General features: G+C 39.2%; 1 long non-coding RNA gene across 1 annotated transcript in view; it reads right to left on the bottom strand.

Annotated features, from left to right (window-relative positions):
• LOC144051122 (uncharacterized) overlaps positions 1–16,863 on the bottom strand; it is a 42,369-nt gene extending 25,506 nt beyond the window's left edge. The window contains exon 1 of the long non-coding RNA XR_013293999.1: positions 16,789–16,863. This is a non-coding gene — a long non-coding RNA (uncharacterized LOC144051122). The remainder of the gene's footprint in view (positions 1–16,788) is intronic.
• Between the last annotated feature and the right edge of the window lie 6,422 nt (positions 16,864–23,285).

Raw genomic sequence — 23,285 nt, 5'->3', positions numbered from 1 at the left:
TATCTGAAAAGCGCGGGCGGCACGTGAGCCCGGCCCCCGTCATCACTGTGAAAGCGGGTTTCAGCCGCGACACAATAGGTGTGTAATTTCAGGTTTTTGTTAATCCAAAATCCAATCACATACATGCGTGCAAGATCACAGAGGAACACAACAGGAGGACAGGGCCTCGGAGGTGAAGGTGTCTCTACCGCACGCAAGCATCACATTGATGATAGCGGAATGCTAACAACAGCCAAGAGCAAGAGAACCTTTCTTTTCTTTGGTCCTTCCTCGGGTCTCCTGACGGCCTCACGACTCTGGCTGGAAGTGTTCGGTTTAGGTGAACGGTATGGGATATTTTAACAGGTTTTAGGTGAACTAATGAATACACACACACTCGCACGCACACATACAAAAAAAAAAAAAAAAAAAAAAAAAAAAGAGAGCAATGATGATAACATGTCAAATCGGTAAAATTACCGAATGAACAATACTGAGCTCTCCAGGATTTTTTTTTTTTTTTTTTTAAAAAAGCAAGAGAACGGTTCGAAGGTTCTCAAATATAACCGGGAGTTCTTTATGATGGTCCAGACATATGATGCTTTAAGGTTAGGAAGGGTGCACAATTAATTATATACAGTGTCATTTATCCAGCCATCAATTTCTATGTTTGTTATTATTAGCGCATTTAGCTAAAATGTTCTTTACACTCACGTCTATGCAGCCCCCGTATGCTTATTAATAGTGTGTTTGTGTTATAAGAATTAAGCAGCAAAATCCTTCTGTTTTTTTCCAGCTCAGGGGGTGGCCATTTTGCCTCTTGCTGTCGACTGAAAATTACATCACAGTTGCTGAGAGCTCAGGTAACGACCAATCACGTCTCAGCTTCAGAAAAAGATGACCTATGACCAAACTCAGTAAACTGCTGAGACATAGTTGGTCATTACCTGAGTCACCGCAAAATGGCCGCCCCTTGAGATGGCTAAAAACGGGTGGATTTTGTTTGCTGCTTACAGGAGAAGTCGACCCATTTTTTTTTTTTAAATATACATTATATCGTATGGGCCCTGTTACCTGTTTTCTAAAGTTGAGCCATGAATGGTTTATAACTGAATGCTAAGTAACTGTGATGTCATTGTCAGTCGACAGCAAGTGGCAAAATGGCCGCACCCTGAGATGGATTAAAACGGGTGGATACTCCGGTTATGTATTTCTGGACTAAAGTCTTAGAAAAACTTTCCGTTATTTTGGACTGTAGGATACCTTTATCTCCAAACTTGTGTTTGCTAGGTGACCTAACAACAACTGACTTACCACATAAACAATTTCAATCTACACTTGTAGCCCTTACAATCGCAAAAAAAACAATTCTTGTTAACTGGAAAAATAAACAAACTCTGAATATCGACCAATGGTCTAACCTCCTCATAAATCACATTTTAATGGAAAAAATATCTGCCTCAAATAAAAAACAAATATCAAAATTTATAGAAACATGGTCTACGTATATAGAATTTTTTAACCTAATTCTGGTTACTTAATTCTGTCTGTTAGCGAGAGCCACTACATCGTGATAACTTACATTAATGTTTCTGCATTTGGCAATTTATTATTACATTATATTATTAGTATGGGATTTTTTTTAATGGGCTTTAGGTGAACTGATGAATACACACACGCACGCACATCCACATACAAAAAAAGAAAAGAAAGATATATATATATATATATATATGTGTGTGTATATGTATATATATGTATATATAAAAAGAGAAAAAAAAACATTTTTATAAATTTTTTTTAAATTTATTTGTTTTTTAAAAAAAAAAGGAGAGCAATGATGATGTCAAATCGAATGAACAATACTGAGCTCTCCTGGGATAAAAAAATAAAATAAATAAATACATAAATAAATAAATAAAACGGGTGGATTTTGCTGCTTAACTCATATTCCACAAGAACAATATGAATCACTATACCGTGTTTAGACTAGTGGGGACGCATAGAACATACTGAAAAGAAAATTACTGACTTGACTACATATTTTGTATTCTATTTATTTGTTTTTTTACACCACAGTGTCCTTACCATTTTCCTTTAAAGCTACTGAAGTAAATATAAATTGACAGAAGCTGAACAGTAATGTTAACACTGACACAACACGTGTCCCCTTGCTGGTACACCAATATTATAGACTATGCATTAAACTACAGTATAGGTAATCAGGGGTCCCATAATACCAAGGACATTATTGCACTAATTACACATATTCTATGTCGTAAATTTATTTTAATTACAGAATATACAGCACGTTTTATAAATAGACAAGCTTACAACACCGAATGAATCATATCAACTATATTTTCCAGCTTAACAGAATATTTGTGATATGTTTGCAGTTTTGTTTTTGCACCCTCTTGTTTTTGCTGAAGATAAATGAAATTAATACACACAGTTAATATTTCAAACGCTGCCATGAATTATTGAGCACTCTGTGGCAGATTAAAAGTAAAGCCTACAAACAAGAAAAATCAGTAATCACCAGTACACAAATTCAGGACAAGCCCAAATAAATTTTTAAGTGCTCAGGCCCCCGTTGGTCTCTGTGTGTTCTAGTTTGTTTGTCGGGAGCTGTTGAATTAATGCCGCGCATCTTGACCTCATTCACGCCTTTGAAGACGATTAACAGGCCCCCAGAAAAAAAGGAAAAAAAAAAAAAAGGCAAGCCAACAACATAAAGTCTTAAGATCTCCAACTCAGACGAACACACCACATCCACAGCGACTGATGCGAATCGGCGCGCTTGCTCACAACACATAGACGTGATCATTATTACCGTCGTCATGGTAATCAGTATTCATGTAAGGCAATTAACGTTGCTGGTACCTACCATGCTGACGACTCCATTAGTGCGCTGTTAACAGTTACGGGCACGCAAAGACTCACTGGGAGGTTTACAAATACGTTATTCATTATTGATACGCATGTTGACTATACTACCACTTTTGGAATCAATAACTCAGGAAAAAGTTTCAAAATCTATTTGGCTTTGAAAATAGATGGATTGGAGAAAGGAAAATAATAATACGTTAAGTGGGGGAAAAAAACAACTTATTCAAATACATTTTTGATCTTACTGTTACTTGATTTTTGCTGTTTATTTGCATAATATGCTCTACACGCCACAGTTCCAACATTATTTACACCTGCACAATTTAAAAGATAAATAATGAACTAACCTAAGCCTTTTTCACAGGGTGTTGGCTTGCTTTCCCAGTCCACTTCTCATTAACACTGATGTCCAAACTATGGCCTGGGGGCCATTCGTGGGCTTTCAGACATTTTTTTTTTTTAGCAGCCTGGGGCATATACTAAAAATAACTTTTTACATGGCCTGCAATGCTACTACAACTAATACATTATTATAAAGATGCAAAGACACAAACAAATTTACAATTAAAATGGCAGCAGAATTTCTCTTTACGACATTACAGAACAAATCTAATAGAAAGACTTGACTTTGCAGGTTTTCAAAAAAAAAAACTACATTATATAAATAATGTAGAATTCCTCGATTGATAGGTTTTACCATGTTTAGAAAGTTAAAGCGCAAACACACAAAAAAATAATAAAATAAAATTATTATGTGGTCCTTGCATCATATGATTTTCTGCATGTGGCCATCGGAGGAAAATACATCTAATTACAATCAAATTATCCTGTTCCAAAATGATAACGTAGAAATTTGCTATACTCCATGACTAAGAATAGCTTCTGAGAACATTAACTAAGGGCAAGATCCAATTGGATTGTGTTCTCGCTGGTTATCTCAGAGTTGTTCCTGCTGTGTATTCAAACCTCAAATGGTACTGTAGCGTAAAAAGTATCAAGAAAAAAAAATAGCGTCATTACAATTTCAGATACAAGTACAACAATTCCACTATAATCATGATTGTCAGCTATGACTGAACCATAATTAAAGACATGACTGTAATATGAATAAAAACTAAACATTGAAATAGTCCAAATTTGCCATCAAAGTAAACTCGGCTTGATATCCATCTGAGCAAACAATGTGGTTCAGCTATGTACAGTCTGAGTGTCACGGCACAGTTTTGAACCCTTAAAGTTAAAATAAGAAAGGCAATAAAAAAGGATAAACAACCTGTTTTCAGTTAGTTACATATTTTGTGGCCGCTTATTCCACACGTCTCCGAACTTGATGCTGTTAAAACAATGAACAAGTACAGCAGGCTTCAGCCAAAATAAAGCTTATGGAGCCGTAATGTCAAAAGACATTTGAAGCAATTTTGGGTTTTTGAAATACCAGCCAGAATTAATAGCCTCCCTCCGCTTCAGGACACGTGCATCATTTCGATAAATCCTCTTTTAAGTAGCTTCAACTAATATTGACAGATAAAAAGCCTAACTCTGTCTGTGGAAAACGTAATATGAAAAAGGTGCACATTCAAGCAGCTGGCCTGGAATTCTTGGGGGTGCTAAGTCACAAAAGAAAGCAATTAAATAAAGTAGCTGCAGTTTACATTGACGGGTAAAGTATTTGGGAGGGATATACTGTAGCTAGAATGTTTTACATGTGGTATTTCTATTACAGTACAGATGAGTTGGTTTAAGTGAGCAACCACCATCTACAGTAGAACCAACCACAATTACCAAATTGTACCCCAAATGTGCAAATACCTCAAGCCTGGCAAAACTAACAATTCAAGAACACCCAGTTGGGTACATTGTGGTCGTCTTGTCCAATTCTATTTTATTTAATGAAATGTTATCTAAATCATAATGTAGCACTTGCTTGATAGAAGGGATTTTTGATGTGTTATGTAGATAAATGTTACGTTGTGAATTTTATATCATCTTCTATACTATCCTGTTCAGGGTTGTGGGCAGCTGACTTTGGATGAAAGGCAGAGTACCTGGATCGGTTACCAGTGAATCACAGACAGACCATTCACACCATCACTGAGGGGGTAGCAAAACTCAGGCAACTCTACCACTATACATCAGTGACTATATTATATTAAACATGCATTATATAGTCGGCCTAATACTGTATTGTTTAGACAAAATCCCAGGTGAGTCAGTAACATGACATGCTTTGGTCAAAATACCAGAGCAATCAAGAACTAACATAAAATCATGTGAATAATTTTCTGTAGCCTACCTGTGTATAATCCGATCCTCCAATTTACTGGTGTCCTTTAACTTATTTTCTCCCCAAAACGTAAAAATACGTTCTATTCTAAATATTACCATGCTCCCAAAGACATATTTATACGTTTTTTAAATGTTTTTTTTTTTTTTTTTTTAATGCTAGAGGCTTTGATGAAGCCTCTGAGTTGAAGAGAATGCATGAAGCAATGGTAGCTATTACAAAAACTGCCAGCAGGTGGCAGCAGAGTATAAGAGACCAACCAGGACCATGTTGCAACATGCTGAACCCCCCAGTTTTAAACAGATTTTTGAATAAGGATGAAACTTAGCTATACTCTAATGCTAATTGCTGCAAAACGTAACTAGATAAAAAATCTTTCTTAGGTTCGTAGGGTCCATGTATTTATAGCAATAAAACGCAATATTCTGTGGGCCAGTCAAAATCCAGTAAAACAGGGGGTTGCTTCAGTGAAAATGGCTGGAAGTGAATTAAGTGAGTTAACAGAGTGAATAATGTGACTGAATAAAGATTCAAATCATACCAATGGTGTAAATGCTTTTGAATTCAGAATAACAACGATGCTTATTTCCCATAACGATTAAGGTCTTTGAACTGATCTTTAAAATCATGTTTTTGAAAATCTTGCTCTTGCAGTGCACGTTCTTCTAATAATTTTAATAAGCTATTATTTATTTCCTTACTTATTTTCAATCTCAATGATAATAATTTCACAGTTGCTGAGCAGACATTGCAGAGACCCAACTATTTGTATTTGAGCAATTTTTCATAATCTGTCCCCATTGGATTTTGTACTTGTGGTAGAGAGACACACAGAGTACCGATGCTCCATGAGTTTGATGGTTTCCATGTCTTGGGTGATGGTAGCCCACCCTTTGTCACTGTGAACCGCAAGCATAATAACTGCAGGTGCCATAATGGTGGTAATTACGTTGTAGAGAAGATCTTTGCAACGGCAGCCAATGGCTTTCTCGCTCCAACCCTCATGAGCTCTTGAGCTGAAGTAGATGAGATTGAAGGACGGCAAGCGATGAAGGGATAGTGTGTTCTGTAATTGTAAATGATTACTGTGTTTAAAATGTAAGGCTTTCTCCAGCATGTTGAGCAGCTGGTTGATTTTTTTTTTCTAAGCTGAAAAAAAAAAAGGAAGAAAAAAGGGAGAGAAAAAAAGCCCCTGATATAGATATTTCCATGCGGAGGAATGAAATATTAAATGTGTTCATTATACCGTCAATTTGCAGTTATTTCTCAACGCGCACGGCCATTTTCCCATTTTCCCCGCTCTCTTATTGGCACGGCGCTGAGGGCCTTGAGAGAAATCTCTCTTTTATTATTTAAATCCAGTGCACGGGGGCTGAGCCAGGCGAATCATCTCACGTCTGTGAGCCCACTCCCTAATTCTGATTGGCAGCTTTATGCACACTCAACGGATGGAGGGGGTTGATAATGCTTGTGACAAAGGGAAAATATCTCCTCCCAGTTATGTTTTTTATTGGTAATGGGTAAAGATGGAGTTCACTCGCGCACAATAAAAGTAGCCTTAATAATTGGAAGTGGCAATGGGCTGTGTCCCGGACTCTGCGGGGCCTGTCAACGCGGCGACGTAAATTTCTTTGACGTGTTTTTGTCGGGCTAAAACTTTAATGTTGTGGGCGTGACCAATCGCATGCAAATGTTGTTTTCATCCCTCCGCCGATGAGATGACCTCTGTCGCTTCCCCGGGGAAATCAAGCTTTTAAAAGTATTTGATAGCTGTAACTACACACACACGCACACACAGATATACAGTGCAAGGCTCACACACCAGCTCATACTGAATGTGCAAACAAACAGTTATCCACCGAGGCTTGCGTATAATGGGGTCATGCATACAGAACCCAATGCAAACACACTGGCTCTAAAGTCAAGTCGCACACACACACACACACTCACACAGAATTACTTGAATTCACAAAGCCATGTGGCAAGATCTCTATATAGTGCTATAGCTAACATATAAAATGAGAATAAAGACTTTGGAAAGTAATGTGATGTTGACATTTTTACCAAGTAGATGGCACCGTTTATTATTAGAAATTATTTGGACGGTAAACCCTCACATCTAGTATGTCCAGTGCACAGTCTGTAGGTGTGATGGCATTGAATTAATTCCATTACAACTCAGCTTTACATCATCCGGATTTTAGAGCTGATAACAGAGTAATATAAACGTAAAAACAAAAATATGGAACCCGATCAATCTATCCAAACTATTTAAGCACTTGTTTATTTACTGTATAGTTAACGGAAATTTGTACGAAAATTGGCACGAGCTGTTTTCTATCACTAACTTACGCGACCATAATGGTAAAGTCATATTTAGAGTAAATATTTGTATGACAAACCTTCTAGGCAAAAAATATAGCATAAAACAAAACAAATGAAACAGTCAATACGGCCCTAATTGAGCGTTGATAAACCCAAACGTAGGGAAGCAGGGAGACAAAGCCGGAGGATGTAAAAAAAAAAAATAAAATAAAAAATATTTATTTAACACAAAAAAAAAAAAAATCATCACAAAGCTAACAAGACTCCTGAAGAGCTGTCAAAATTAATTGATTGATCAACAACTTTTTTAATAATCAAGTAATTGTTAGGAGCCATTTTTTTTATTAAAAATTGTCCAAATCCTCTGATTTCATCATATCTACAGCAATTGTTCACAAATTTCTGTATTCCTTCATGAAAGAAGACTGATTATCTCCTGCATTTAATCAAAATAAGGCATTTGCAAACATCTGTTATTACTTTGGAAAACAATGGCCAAACTAACGTACAACATCAATCCTCCCTTTTTTTTTTAGCACTACATGAATAAGAAGTACGAAATAAACAGCAATCACTGGTTAACAAACAGTAATCAGGGAAAAATGCTTTTGTAATGCAAAATTAAAAAGGAATCTGATTAGTCGATTAAGTAATTGATAGATTAATCGATTATACAAATATTCGATAGTAACAGCACTAGACATGAGGAATCAGTCAAAAAATAAGATTGACAAACCAAAACCGGCAACAGACTCAACACAACTGCCAACATTACAAGACAATGAATCAACACGAACTGAAGAAACCAGGAAACTAAATACAAGCCAACTGACGAGAGAACGAGAAACACCTGGACAAGACAAGTGGCAGAGGGCGCTGACTTCACGTTCAACAAGTGGTGTTGTACTTCAATCACCGCCATCGTCATTTCTCCTGTGTTTGTCTTTTTCATGTTGTTTCGATACATGCAAAGCCATGTTTGTTCTGTAGATTGCAATAAAGTTAGGGGAAAAAAAGTATTCGTCTTATTTGCTGATTAATCTTCTACTCTTTCCGTTAACTCCCTGTGGCTGCGCTACAGCGCCACTCCAGACTTGGCATATACATTACAGCCGTTAAACGTCCTCAGCATCCTCTTTTGGACACACGCAAGTCTTGAAATTGCTTCTGTGTGTACGAGATTTGTTTAAGGAACGAAGCCGGCTTTGCTTCCGTCAAGACGGGGGCCTGGAAGACACAAGGGACCAGGTTGACAAGCACAAGTGGAAACAAAAGACCTAATGAGCAGGACAACATGAACCACAAGAAAACAAGACATAACATGAAACTAAACCAAATACAAACCTAAACACAGGGATGTGATTTGACCAAAGTGAAATTATCTGAAAATTTAGCCGGGGGTCTGGGGGCCGCTGGCACCCAGTTAGGTCCAGGGCAGTGCCCTGGTTGGGGGACAAGGGGGGCAGAGCCCCCCGGAGCTCATGGGTTTTCCGTGTTTTTAAGTACTTTCAATGCACTCACATGACAAAGAAATAGACAAAACAACAGCATAAATTTTCAATGTATATTGAACTATCCCATATAAAATGGCAGTTTTAGTCAACTCAAAATCAGTCACATTCAAAAACATTGGACTGCCTTTGCTTTTAAAAACTATCACTGAGAATATCATCATATCTAACTAATGTGATTACTAAGTTAACACATAAATAATGTTGAAGAGTTCAAATTTCATGAACAAATAATTGTATCATGGCCAAATGAAAAGTAACTCATATTAGAGCATACCCCAAATGTCTTTGTTATAGCAGAAGATGTTATCTGTCGGAGTCATGTGCATACACAATGAACTACTAAAAAAATAAAAATAAAAAATAAAAAATCGGATTTTTTTTTCTTTCGGGGGAGATAAAAAAAAAGCGGAATTCCGCGAATTAGCGGAAAAATCACATCCCTGTAAACAAAAACTCGGATCACGACTCATGAACTCCTGTATTGTATTCCCCGGCTGTCTCGTAGGTTGACACATTGATGCATTGTTCCTACATTCGATACATGAAACTTACACTTCACAAACTAGGGTAAAAAAAAACAAACCTATTTTCACGCGAGTATGACGGACACTCAGCCAGTCTTTGACAGGAAAGACAGGCCGCTTGCTCTCTAGAGAGGAAGTCAAGTCTCCACTGCATCCAAATTGCCCTTGCCGCCCAATATGTACACATGCACGCAGGCGTATATTTGAGTGTGTATATAACGAAGGCCAGCTTTAATATAAGGTCTGGAATAGCAGACTCTTTTGTACATTGTGAGGCAGCCGGCATCTGAGAGCAATAAAGTGGTGGCCCTTAGGTCAGCGCTGGGAGGATGAAGGAAGAAGATATAATCATACACACGGGACACAACACCTCTTTTTGTGCTTCCTTCGCATATTCTAGCGCAGGCCCTTCATAAGTTGGATATTTCCACGGGGTGACCTTTTGTCACTAATAGAGTGGCTCTCCAATAAGCGTATATTGTATCTTAAGGGGATGTGGCCATATTAGCAGGGGTGAGTTGTGACGGGACGGGGGAAAACACGTGTGCTCGCTTACGGGGTGTTCGGTTTATTCTTCTTTTTTTTTTTTCACAGTAGAGCTCATAATGACATTTGGAACGTCTGTGGGAAAACAGAGCCTAAGCCGAGGAGGTTGACAGTCAGAAACCGCAAGCTGGAGCTAAGCCTCGGCACGGAGGAGGAAGCACACGCTAAATCCATGTCGTGCCCGATGCCGACGATGCCGAGGCTAAAGCCGTAAAATAAACACGGTGGCAAAAAAAAACTATTTGAGGCGATGAAAGTATTTTTGACAATGGCGTCCCATTATGCACCATTAGGGCTGCTTATTTTGGCCGTCGAATGGCATTTCGCCCTCACGATGCCATTGGGCAACGGACGTCTGCGGCGGGTAGCACCTGTTGTATGTCTGAGACGAGCACTTTATCCGCCTCCCAAACCCTCGCCTCCCCAACCGTCATTACTGCTAGCTTACCAGCTTATTACGCTGCAGCCTTCGCACGTTTACACTGACTGCCACATCTCCTCAGGGGGTACTCTTCCTCGTCTTATTTTCTTCAACCTGTTCCCCTTCCTTAAACCAGTTTTGGGAGTCAAAATTGGAATAAAGACATATACATATATATGAATAACAAAATGCTAAATTAGATATTAATATATGAACCTCAACCGCGGTTGACTTCACCTCTCTGAATTTGTGTAAATATCCGGTTGAAATAGCCTGTTTCGACAAAGTAAAGAAAAAGTACATACCTGTTTTTAAATGTAGTCAACGTTTTTTGAAAAATAAATATTCAAGGTTCAGAAAGTAAAGTAACAAAGTATTTGCACTTGGTTGCTATACCAACCACTGCCCTACACGCACCGCCACCTGCTGCCAAAGACAAGTTCGCTTTATTTAGGGCAGGTAATAATTAGAGCAGACGGCTCGTTTGATTTGCACCTTGATAACACCTTCACAATGTTGTCAAAGAATGTAAACACGCCGCCTGCTCTTACTTTGCCTCCTTTCATTTGGCTCATTTGTTCTCACGTCGCGGGTTGTTGTGTTGCCGCGGTGTCGCTAGTGCTCCCCCGTGGTAGAGCGCGGCACGTCGAGCAGAGGTTAGCTCTGCGTTTTTTGATCTTAGCACAGAGACGCGAGTTGGCCTGCAGGCTGCGTGGCTCATTAGGTATGTGCTCTAGTATTTGTTCAGCCGCATGACAAGGAGACGTCGGCCGCCGCAACAGATGTGGCATAATTAGAGAGGGCTTAAGTTGTCTTAGAGCCGTGTGGAAAGTCATCGGTGGCTGATAAGTTTACAACGGTGCCCCTGCCTGCCCCACCCTTTGGCACACACATGCCAGAGCACGCACACACGCACCCACACACACACTATGTGCTAAGCTAATCAGGAAAGCAAATGTCACACAACGACAAACAAAGAATGGCAAATAACACTTAGCACACATACAGGTTTGCTGTGCTGATATACTGGAAAGGACTCAGGCAAACACATGTTTGACCCGCTTGCTTGTGATGTGTATTCACACTGTTAGAGAGTCTCAAAGTGCTCCAGGCTACCTCTAGTGGTATGCAAAAAAATAAACGAATAATTTAAAAAATAATAATAATATTGATCTAAAAAATTTACAAAAAAAAAATAAAAAAATCACTGAATTTAATATAAATAAAATTAACATTTAAAATATAAAATACATCGGTGCACCTGTCCGTTCATTCGCTTGTCACACTTGGGTTGAGGGTTAGCTGGATCCCAGCTGACTTTAGGTGGGAATTGTGGTACACTCATGCCAGACAATCACAGGGCACTTATAGGCAAACACCTACCGGTACTCACACTCACACTCTAGAGTCTTCAAATACAATCAAACACGTTAAAGTTAAGCATGTAGCTACAGTATGCTGGCTGTTTATACTCTTTTATTGGAAATCCAGTATAGTTTATATTTTACTTTTATTTTATAGTGTATTTCTTTTCAAGTTTAGTACAATTTTAAATAAGTTGCTTTTAATATTTTTAATTGACTCATTTAAGTATATTATATATTTTTAATTTTCCTATATTTAAATACAGTTTTACTGTCCGCACTGCCTACATTTACAGCGACTTACAATAATACAATAATTTTTTTTTAGGAATACTTGAAAAATATATTTCTCATTGTTGATAAACACTTAGACCCTACTCTGTAGACCTTAATGTTGGTCATTATGGTGGTACTCAATGTAAAAAGGTGGATAACCACTTGTCTAATTGTAAGTCACTCAGGACAGTAACTGTATCCCAACTGCCATATCATGTCTACCTGGATCATTGCAGTATAATTGTTACTGGGGCAGTCCAACTCTCCAAATGTGTTTAATTGTATACATTGTAGTTATACAGTGCAGTTCTAGACATATTCTATAATGATTCTTCTTCTATCACTCAGGCAAGTATTTTTAACGAGACTGACATCAATTTTGCAACACCACGCCACAGCTAACCACTGCTACGGACAAGATTTACTGTCAGCACTTTAATGCCTCAAGTGTCCCGTTAGCCAATCATTCGGGTCTTGAACCCCTCGGAGATAAAGATGGCTACTGATCATAGCAATAATCCGTTATGTAGTAAATCAGAGAGATAATAGCCGATTTGTCAGCATGGGGGCCTGTGTGAAGCCATTAACTGCTTTTTGTTGTCCCTCAACTGCGCTGGGCAGTTCAAAGAAGCCAATCGGGTCAATCTGTTAGCTTTGCGACTCCCGAGCTCTCGCACACACAATGGAGACGCACCATTTATGTTTTATGGTCTAGCATATTGTGTTTAACAGCAAAAGGCTTTTTAATGAAAAGGTTGTAAATTCTTAAAGCACACCATGAGTACAATTTTATATTGAGTGATTGGTTTTGTTATATTTTAATGTTTCTTTGGGAGAGCTAAAGCAAGCTGGCAAAGAAGTTAGTAATTCAGTAAACCGGAGTGAACTCAAGTGAGAATCTCCTTTCAATACACAAACAAATGGAAATTTTCAATCAATAGCAAAGTAGATACCATGCCGTGGCTTATACATACTCAGATTTAGGAACTTTGGTTTGTTATTGTATACTGTATCTGTTACCTGCTGACTTATAGTCATTTCAAGTTAAGAATGTACTATACCAGGCCTTTTAGGGCTGTACTTAAGTTAAGTTATTAGGGCCCAAAACCAGGCGGTGTGAAAATCTGGCTGTTCAAATTGCAATGTTTGTGTTCATCATTTTCCTTCTGATGAATGAATCAGCTGATTGGGGACTTCAGCATGCTCAATTTTTGCAAAGGTGTGTATCCTCGTGAAAAGTATTGTAGGGTTTGGACAATTTGAAAAAATAATAATCCCCAGACACTAGTTGTAACGATTTGTCTATTATAACAGAAAGTGTGGAAAAAGTCTTATGACCCATGCCTGAGATGTAACAGGAAGTCGGCCATTTTGGGCAAATTTCAGTACTTGCACTAGCTCCTACTTGGGAATTTTCCCAAATCATCCCCAATTGTTAACAGGTATCCTATGCAGACAGGCAACACCCAATTGTCAAACACCTTTTTGCTTACATCATCTACAGAAGGGAATGAAACACAATGAAATAGTGGTTGTGAGTTGGCATTATATTGCTCTATCATCAACTCAAACACATTCATCTAACAATAAAAATCTTCACTGCACTGTAAGCTTTTTACCAGTCAAATTAGCATTGATGAAAAAGTTTCTTAGTTCTGTCCAAGAAGACTTATGGATAATCTGTCTTCATCTTTCACTCTACCTACTTACCTCCCCATTGCGTCTCTGATGGCACCCCCAGCTGCCTCCCTCCTTTGCAACACCTCCTCTCGCTGTGCTCCTTCTCTGCTGTCACTGTTGCCTTTGGCTAATTGGCAAACTGTGTTTTACTAACGTGGGTACATGTGTTAAGTGGGGATCAATTGTTTGTTTAAAGGGTGCCTCTATTAGACGGTGAGGGTGTAATTAGTGATGAGGCCTGTTCTTAATACAGGCAGCACCAGTGGGGTGGGGGGTGGTGGGGGTTTGAACAGGCAGTCCAATCAATGCCAAATCTCAAAGACGAATTGCCACAGTTTAGTTTTAGGGGGAATTAAATTTATGTTAAATCTCAACGGAAGGGTGGAGGCTGAGCATCTAGTGAAGTTTATCCTCAGTGTCCTACTGTGCATCCTTGGTTGCTTGCCTCAAGCCAAAAACTCTCGTCTCCATAATGAACTCGCACCGGGCGCGGATAAAAGCCTCCATCATATCTGATTATTCCCATTGCTCTTTACTGGCGTCTTTGTTCAGATCACAGAAACACCTCGTACCTACTACGGGACCGAGATCTTACACTTGCCATCTCTGCGGATACGCAAGCCATGCCAAGAAATTGCTGTTCACTAGACACATTCTGCACACACTCCACCTTCCTGTGTTCTTCAACGCAACAATACAAGTGTAGAATTACCATGATGGATTCTTCTGAGAACCCGACTGCGGAGGTATCAAAGAGAGATGTGATATCAGGACCAATCTACGACAGAGATTTGCGTAAGGACGGAAAGTGTGTTAGCTGCAGAGCCTTTTCTGTCCACCGAGATGCACCTTTCGGGCTAAGAATACATTCCAAGGTACTTATGTACACTTTGAGCTGTTTCCCAAGTGTGAATGGAACAATGAGCAGCATCTTTAGGGGTTCCAGTCCACTGTCAATTCATGGTATGGCTGAAGACCCAGCTATGTACTTATACTGTATATGTCACGTACACATTTAAAGCAGACAACTTTTCTGAACATTTGTGTATGTACAGATTATCAGAAGCTAATGCTACAAAGTATTAGCGTTGTAAGCGGATTAGAATACACACCTTACAAGACATCATTTCAGCTATTTGTTGACATAACGCCATTTTGTAGCATGAAAATACAAAAAAAAAAAAAAGTCTGAAATTGGAAGTTTGAATCCGTTGTCTCTTTCTAAACTCTCAAAACTATAGTTTGTAAATAAAGAGGACATGTGCATGTGGGTTAAGTAACAGGCAGGACATGGTCAAGTACGTTGCAACAAAAACAGCCATGGTGTACCACAATGCCTTAGTAGAGTTTTTTGATAGGAAAGTTAGCATTAACTGCACTGCTACTGCTTTCAGCGCAGTCAGAGTACATACATACATCACATTCTAGGTATTGGAAAGACAGTATTATGAAGGTCAAGCATTTTGCATGCATGCCCATATGCTTCTTTACCATCATCAACTGCTGCCATTGCATGTATATCACAGTAATGTCTGACTTTTTTTCCCTCCTTTCTCCAGATTCTTGTAACAGTTTTGACGATGTTATCACCAGTAAAACTTGAAATTGAAAACAAACACATAGAAACAAAATCAGCTTTTTTTTTTACAAGACTGTTAGCGGTGCATTTGCAATTTTCTTGTTTAATAAACAACTTCAATGTTTGTTAACGTACAGTAATCAAAGGGAACTTCATGACAGAGATGTACAAACAGCAAATGTCTTGCCCCGAAGCGAAACAGTAGCCAACTATCAGTCTACAGTGTATGTGGAACTGGCATTATTTTGACGTTAAAAAAACACAACAAAAAACAGTTTTGACTAATCCATTGTCATGTTAATATACCTTTGAAGTTTAAGAAAAAGTGACGTTGATTTTTTTTTCCTCAATGTAAACAGTTTGAGCTATAGAACGTATGTAATGTAAAGACTCACAGATATTGATGCTTGATTTAAGCGATTTAGCTGATTTCTTATTGGTTTCCGTTCTCACAGCAGCAACAAACTCAAAAGTGTAAGTATGCCATAGTCTATCGCTAAACTCTGCTCACGCAGTCGTATGTTTCAGTACATATTGTATGAAACCACTTATAGGCCAGAAATATAACACAAATAAAAAAACATAACATCTTGTACCCGCTGAAAAAGTATTCTTTCACCACTGTGGAAACTAGTTATTTGGCTGCCGTTCGTAACCTGAAAACGTCATTTGATGGTACCATCGTAAACTGAAGACTCCCTACACTCATAAATGTTTCTCTTTGATACTGTTATATGCTAATACTCACAGACATACAGTAGCGTGAGCCAAGGGTACTTGTAGCCCGAATGATGTTGTGTAGCAACACCAAGTTGGTAAGGTAAGCAAGGAAATAAATTTGATATTGAATGGGCTAGTTATCAGAAGTCTAGTATTGAACTCAAGGAGGGAGTGGCAAGAGAATAAATTGAGTTTGGTACTTCTATACTTAGTTCGACGGGGTGGGGGTTATTCAGTTTTTGTTTCCCATGATATCTCTTTCTAATGGTGTCCATTACAATTATAGCCCGATTGCCAGTTGTGTAAATTAGGTCATGACAGACCAATGATGACAGTCAATAAAGAGTTAGTTTCCTTACTGGGGAGCAGGCAACACTGATCTACTGTTTGATTGTAATGTTTTACACTTGGCCACCAGATGTCGCTGTGGGGAGATGTTTCAAACGTTCCAAAAGATCGATTCTTTTTGTGAATTAACATTTCAAATGATTTGATCGTTTCAATGTTTCATTTCTGCCATCCTAGTAATCTGCACTCACCTATTTTGCTTTCTCTCTCTCCACTAAAACCAAGCTAGTTCAACAGTTTGGGCCCAAAAGAGGCTCCTACAAGGTAACATTCAGCTAGAAGTAAATGCCAAGAAAGGCTAAGACATAAAACAATGGAAAACAGAAGAGACCAAACCTGAAGGTGAATCTCTGACAAACTCCCACCTCTCTTCCTGATTCAATTTCCCTCCCTTTCATAGGTGCATGTCAATGGCTGCTCTGAGTCACATGACCCTGTGCAGGGGAATTTAAAGGAACAGGGCACAGTCACCGGATTTGCCACCTGGGCTACATACGACTACATACATTGGCTGTAGCTATGTTCCTGCCCTAAACTGAAGCTCCAATATTTAGCCTGGATATAATTTTGTGTCAGTGTGTATTTGTGTGTCAGCGCATGTCCAATCGCCTCAAGCCAGGCGGCAGCCTATTGACAGCCCTGCTTGAGGGTATATCACTATGACTGTGCCATGTAATTGATCAGACTTCTAGAGAGACTTAGGAATATCACTGATTGTCACAGAAAAGCGCTTAATCGTTGTGAATGATTCCAGTGATTATCGCTATGGAGGCGCGATAAGTCATTTTCAGGTCCATTATGTAGTGGACACTTTATTTCCATGCTGCCTTCACTGGATATAATCCATTTAGAAAATGGACAGTCGGCTGTATGTGGAGATTTCTGCTGAATGTGGAGGATTGTAAATGCTTGCTTGACAGTAGGAATCCTTTTGAAGGACACGTTCTCTTAGAAAGAGGTCTGCATGAACAAGAAACCCGGATTAATTGAATATTCCAAACAAAATACTATTTTCTCAGAAGGCTGTCAAACACGAACAGCTGCAGGCGCATGCAAATATTCGTGGGATTTGAGTGATCTTTATTAATAACTCGTGTCAGATCAAAGTCTGTGTGATTCTCGACGAGCGCAGGTACGACTCCTAAAAAAAGAGACGTGTGAATACAGATAAGACTAATGTGACGTTGTCAAAATAAAACATGGAAAGTAGTGCAAACAAATTCTCTGATATTTGCTGGCGGTTTTGAGGCAACAATATGCTTGAGGCAAATGAAGGAATAAAACACATGTTACAGCCAGCCCAAGGCTACACAATTCAAATTATGTTCAACTTTTTTTCTTTTTCCAACTTTTTTGGTTCCTTGTTCCCCCTGACATAATTTCTCCGTTAAACCAAGAACCGTACACATTTACGATTTAATAGTTGTGTGAGTAAGGTCGTTCATTTTCCAAAGGCATATTTGAATTTGTGTTCCAAACAAGACGTTTACTGGCATCTGATCCAATTTAGCATAAAAAAAAAAGCCAGGTTTCTTTGCAAGGGTGAACCATAATCATGCAGAATTCACTCATCGTCAGCAAAGACACGTGTGATGACATCTGAACCTAACCCGCTAACTTGGTGGTTCAGAACCTGGGTTCGATCGTATCCCAGGGTTCGGTGAATCAGTCTCAGGGGTTTGGTGAAGCTCAAGACACACACAAAATTTCAGGGGAAATAGTCTCATTAGTCACACAACACATTTTCATTCTAACTGCATAGGTAGTATTTATATGACGTCATTTTCCCCACAGTGTGCCATTCACGTTCACGAGTCCATGGAATGTCGAATAGGAACGGACAAAGAAGTGTCTGGAATTGCAAAGATAAATTGAAAGGATTTCCAACCGACAAAGTCTCCCAAAGTATGTTCAGAACCATTTTGATTAAGGTAAGTGTCATTGTACTATAATGTGATTGTGATATGGGGCCCGGCTGGCCTTGGAACGCCTGCCCCCGCGACCCGACCCTGGATATGCGGTAGATGATGGATGGGGATTGTGATATATGTGAGCCGCTAGCCGTGACTAGCTCTGGCTAAAAATAGATCTGGTGATCAAGATATTTGATTTTGAGATCTCTTATTTTCCTTTCCCAGCAGCCCAAAAGTTTAAATTGTTGTTAAAGTGTACGAAAATAAGAGATGAATCATCAATGTTGTTGTTTTTGTTGTAACATGCCGGCGCTAGTAGCTCGGGGAACTACCTAACTTGGTTTAAAGACAACCCAAGATTCTTCGCCTTGAATTCCCAAATGAAAAAATCACATTGCAACTAATACAAGCAGAAAGTAGAGAAGACACAAGAATGTCCGTATTTTGGGAGCTATTCTACCTCAGGGCATACTTTGCCATGTATTCCGGTCCGGGCAGTAAAATCGGCAAATGTTTGTAATCCAATCAATTCCACTAATCAAATGTTTCAACATCTACCACTGCGTGTTGAGCTAAATATTCTGCATACGTCTTGCTTATACAAGAAACATTCGAGGAAGCTGGGGGTGACATTCATCAATAACAAAAGAACATTCGTGGCAACACAATAGAAACACAGCTGAGTCTGCTGGAAAGTTGACCCACCATGAGGGGCAGACTCGCGAGCCTGTGACGTTAGTGAATACTATCTATATGCGGAACGTCACGCATCATTTACACAGTGGAAAAAAGCAAGCTTGATGACCATTATAACCGAAGAAATTAATGAGACCAAATGACTAACTAACTAACTAACTAACTAACAGCGATCAAAACAGAACGAAGCTCTCTCACTACATTTAAATGGAGTTGTGTGAATAGCGGTAATAATGTAATGATTCACACAAATGAATGTGAATTGGTGCGGGAAACGGCTCCCACAACTATTTATTTAAAAGAGAGCGCCAGGCTAGGGGTGGTGGCTAGGGGGGGGGGGGGGGTGCTGATGAGGGGGGGTAGGGGCACTAAGCTAGTTTTACTTTCATCACATTACCAATCTAAACAGGGCAGCCATTCTCCGACAGAGCAATAAGTGGCAGAGTGACATTCGAGTGGGGGCCGCCCCTTCTCATCTATTGTTGCTGCTTTTGAAGTCCCTTTTCAGGTCATTAAGCTCCATTTCCCATTCACAGAGAGCTTGTGTGGCGACCGTTTGAGCGCAACAATGGGCCCTAATGACTTAACGCTTCTGTTTTCATTCTCCACCTCTCACCCTAAATTCCCTGCGCCCCCACTCTCTCCCCTCTGTCTCTTTACCAACTTCTCAATTGGCCTCCACAATCGTCCTCTTCACCTTTTTAATGACTGGCTCGGACCCCTGGTCAGGCTGCCCACGTTTTTTTTATGGGCATTGTAATGAGCTGCAGCTGTGGGCTACAATATGGGTGTAACGTTAACCCAGGCACAGTGGAATGACCTTGCGGGGCAAAGTTCAACACTGCGGTTTGTGCCAGGTCTTGGTTCTGTTGTTTTGGACCAATCCACACAAATATATATGTGCATGTAACAGGCTGATTCATCAACAGATGTGCATCCCCCAAATCAAAGCAACACACAAGCGAAACCTCATTCCTTGAGATTGACTTGGTATTGTCCGCCTGCTGCCCCATGATGAGCTTTTGAATGGCTTCTTCCCTTTTTGGTCTCAAAATGCGCCTTAATTGCTGATCTATTCACAGCTGGTGTGTGAGACAAAGCATATAAACTGTGGCAGAGTGGATGAGCCCTACAATGTATGCATTGTTCAGGCTTAGTAAGAATAAATAACTCTTTGACTGCCAGACATTTTCAGAAAAGGGATGCCGTGGGTGCCAGCCGATTTTAAGCATTTTGACTGATCTTTCAAGGTCCATAGAAAATTATGTGTTTGGACTATGGAAACACACATACTGCCAAAACAAGATTGGACTCTCATCTTCCATCAGAAAAAAAAAGAAGTTTGTTTCTACCTTATTCCGTTTTTGAGTAATCAACAATAGAAAATGGTTAGTTTCACCTGTTTTGAAAAAAAACGTCTTTTAACGTCTTTGGCACTACTCCATAGGATTTTACGAAACGTTATTTAATGTTTTTGGCAGTCAAAGAGTTAAAAAACAAATAAGCAGAAGTATGTTTGCTGCTAAAAAGAGACATGAGATGCTCAGGAATTAATTCAAACATTTTCATGTTTGAAAAGTTGTCAGAACATTTTCCATTCACCTGGAAATACAAAAATGATTCAAACCACTGATATTCATGTCAAGTAGGTACCACAAAAAAACACTTATCCAAAAGTGCCAACTCTCTGCAAACCTGAACAAGTTATATGCTCATAGAAAATGGATGGATGGAAAATGTGTTTCCACTGCTCACAGTAAAGCTCCAAAATCTGAATTTAGACTCAAGACTCACTTTGTTGTTATTTAGTGGCTCAGACTGTGAGGTATGCAGCCGGACAAAATTTTTCAACTTGGAAAATGAAACTATTTATTTTTACTTTTTTATTAGTTTTTAGCCAACTCCAGCTACATTTAAACCATCTCATTAGTTTGTGTACCATTGCACTCTCATGTTTTAAATCAAAAACAATTTTCCTATTCAAATCTTTTTGCGTTATACCCTTGCAACGTACCCTTTCAAAATGTTCCAAAGACAAACAAACTAACGGATAAATAGTCTGTCATACCACAGTTGGAAATAGAAGCACAGGTTGAAAAATTAGGTGCACAATTTAGTTTTTTAGATCTGACACTTTTTAAAAGATGATAATGCTCTTTAAATTTGACATCACCACATTCTTGATTCTTGAATCCTACATCAGAGCTTGTAAGGGGAACAGACTGTTTATTCTATTCCCGGTGAGGGAGTGTGTCAGGAGAAGCAGTTACGCCACGCTCAGGGTGGGGGAGAAAAAACAAAAAGAACAAAAGCCAATCGTCAAAATCAAACTGACCCCTGTCACTCGTACACTCTCTTCAACTGGCGTAATCTTAATTGAATCAAGCCTCGTGGAGCCATGTTGACACTGAGAGATTGCACAAACCTGGTCGGGCCTTGGCAGGGCGAAGGGAAGGGCTAATGGGGAGAAAGGGTTACCCTGTCTAAATCAGCAGCGTGTGCCCCCTGTGTCATGCGCCTCCATTGCTCACTGTCTGTGTGCGATAATGCCACCCACACCTCGCTTCAGCCGATCCAATCACTTAGAGTGGACCATCAGCAAAGTGCCGTTCAAGAGGAACACTGTATGGTATGTCAAGTCAACACAATAAAGGGAGTCTTTAGTTTACTCTCATATAGCCTTTACTTATAGTAAGAAGAATAAAGTACTACTGGATTAATAATTGTACTTTTGTTGAAAAATATGTCATCGTCCAAAAAATGAAAAATCCCATTAGATCATAATGGTAAAATGTAAATTGATACGATGTTGTCCAAAGCACTGTACCAAGCCTCATATTCACTTTTTTGAAAACATATTGACTATATGACAGCGCTAACCCAGCCGCATCAACCTACAGAAAAGGTTGCCTTTTTAGTTTAATGTAAATACGATTTTTAATACTTTACTTCACTCCCAAAAACATATTTATATGTTCTTTTATGACTTTTTTTTTTTTTTATTGCAAGAGCATACAGAAAGCTTTGATGCAGCTTCTTACATGAAGAGGTGGCTTAAAGCAATGGTAGTTATTACAAAAACTGGCCAGCAGGTGGCAGCAAAGAATAAGAGATCAGCCAGGGCCATGTTGCTACAAGCTGTTTTTGCTAGTTACAAATATACCTTTTTCCTGATTAAAAAAAAAAAGAGACTCAAATCTTTCTTTTGGTAGGTTCCATGTTTTTATAGCAATAGAACACAATATTCTGTGGGCCTTGCAAAAATAGTCAAAATCCAGTAAAACAGCCATGAGTGAAGTTTTTTCACTTTTGGTAAAGTTTTAAATTTGTCCATGTTCTGTCGTACCAGCTAGCTTACGCTAAACAAACCTAGGAAGGTTTGTCTCTCCGGTCCAGTATCTAAGTTTGCAAACTCCCTTGGTGACAGGACGGCATCAGAGGACAACAGCAAAATAACAACAAAGGTGTTGATACACTGTCTAGTTGGGCTTTAATGCTGATTTCTTAATAGTTTATTTTATTGCTCGTTAGCTGGCTAAACATTCCCATACTTGGGCAAACACTTCTGGGTCTAGGGTCTCGAGTGTGCTTAACATGATACTGCGCACCCCCCACATACGTGTTGCCATTCGAATATTCCTGTGACACTTATAAAGAGAACAATATGCTATGGTTCATTCTCACTTGAATCCAAAAATTCAGATTCGGCGCTAGTCAGCACCGTAAACAAAATCTATGTGGACTTGCCCATATAACAAGAAACACAAACAGCTACGAAGTCTGTGCCTTTGATTTAATGGCATGTTTGTTTTCATGGGAAGCATTGACGGGCCTAGTCAATCCCACGGGCCCCATCCATCATGGCGCTCTCATTGTGTTTCTATTGGCACCCAATTGTAACACGTCTGCTTCTTTAGAGTCACTAATAATCACTAATGCCCAAAGGAGTTGTGCATTGATGTGTGCGGATAGATAAATGTTTTCTCACGCTGGGCGTTTAATTGTTCATCTATACAAACATTTCATTTATAGTGAGCCTTTGACATGTTGCGTACTAATTTGCACTAGTAGTTATGAAATAAAATGCCACAGGAATGTTGCAGGGAATGCCAGCGACAAGGTCACGCAAGTGGAGTGGAAATGTCTCGTGTGTGATGAGAAGTGACAGTTAGGAAGCGCCATAGTCCTGACTTGGCCTGATCTACATATGAATGGCAGGCTGCT

This window comes from Vanacampus margaritifer, chromosome 4 (genome assembly GCF_051991255.1).
Source record: "Vanacampus margaritifer isolate UIUO_Vmar chromosome 4, RoL_Vmar_1.0, whole genome shotgun sequence".
Lineage (NCBI taxonomy): Eukaryota > Metazoa > Chordata > Actinopteri > Syngnathiformes > Syngnathidae > Vanacampus > Vanacampus margaritifer.
Note: the sequence above shows the minus strand (reverse complement) of the source record. Positions and strands in the feature narration are given on the sequence as shown.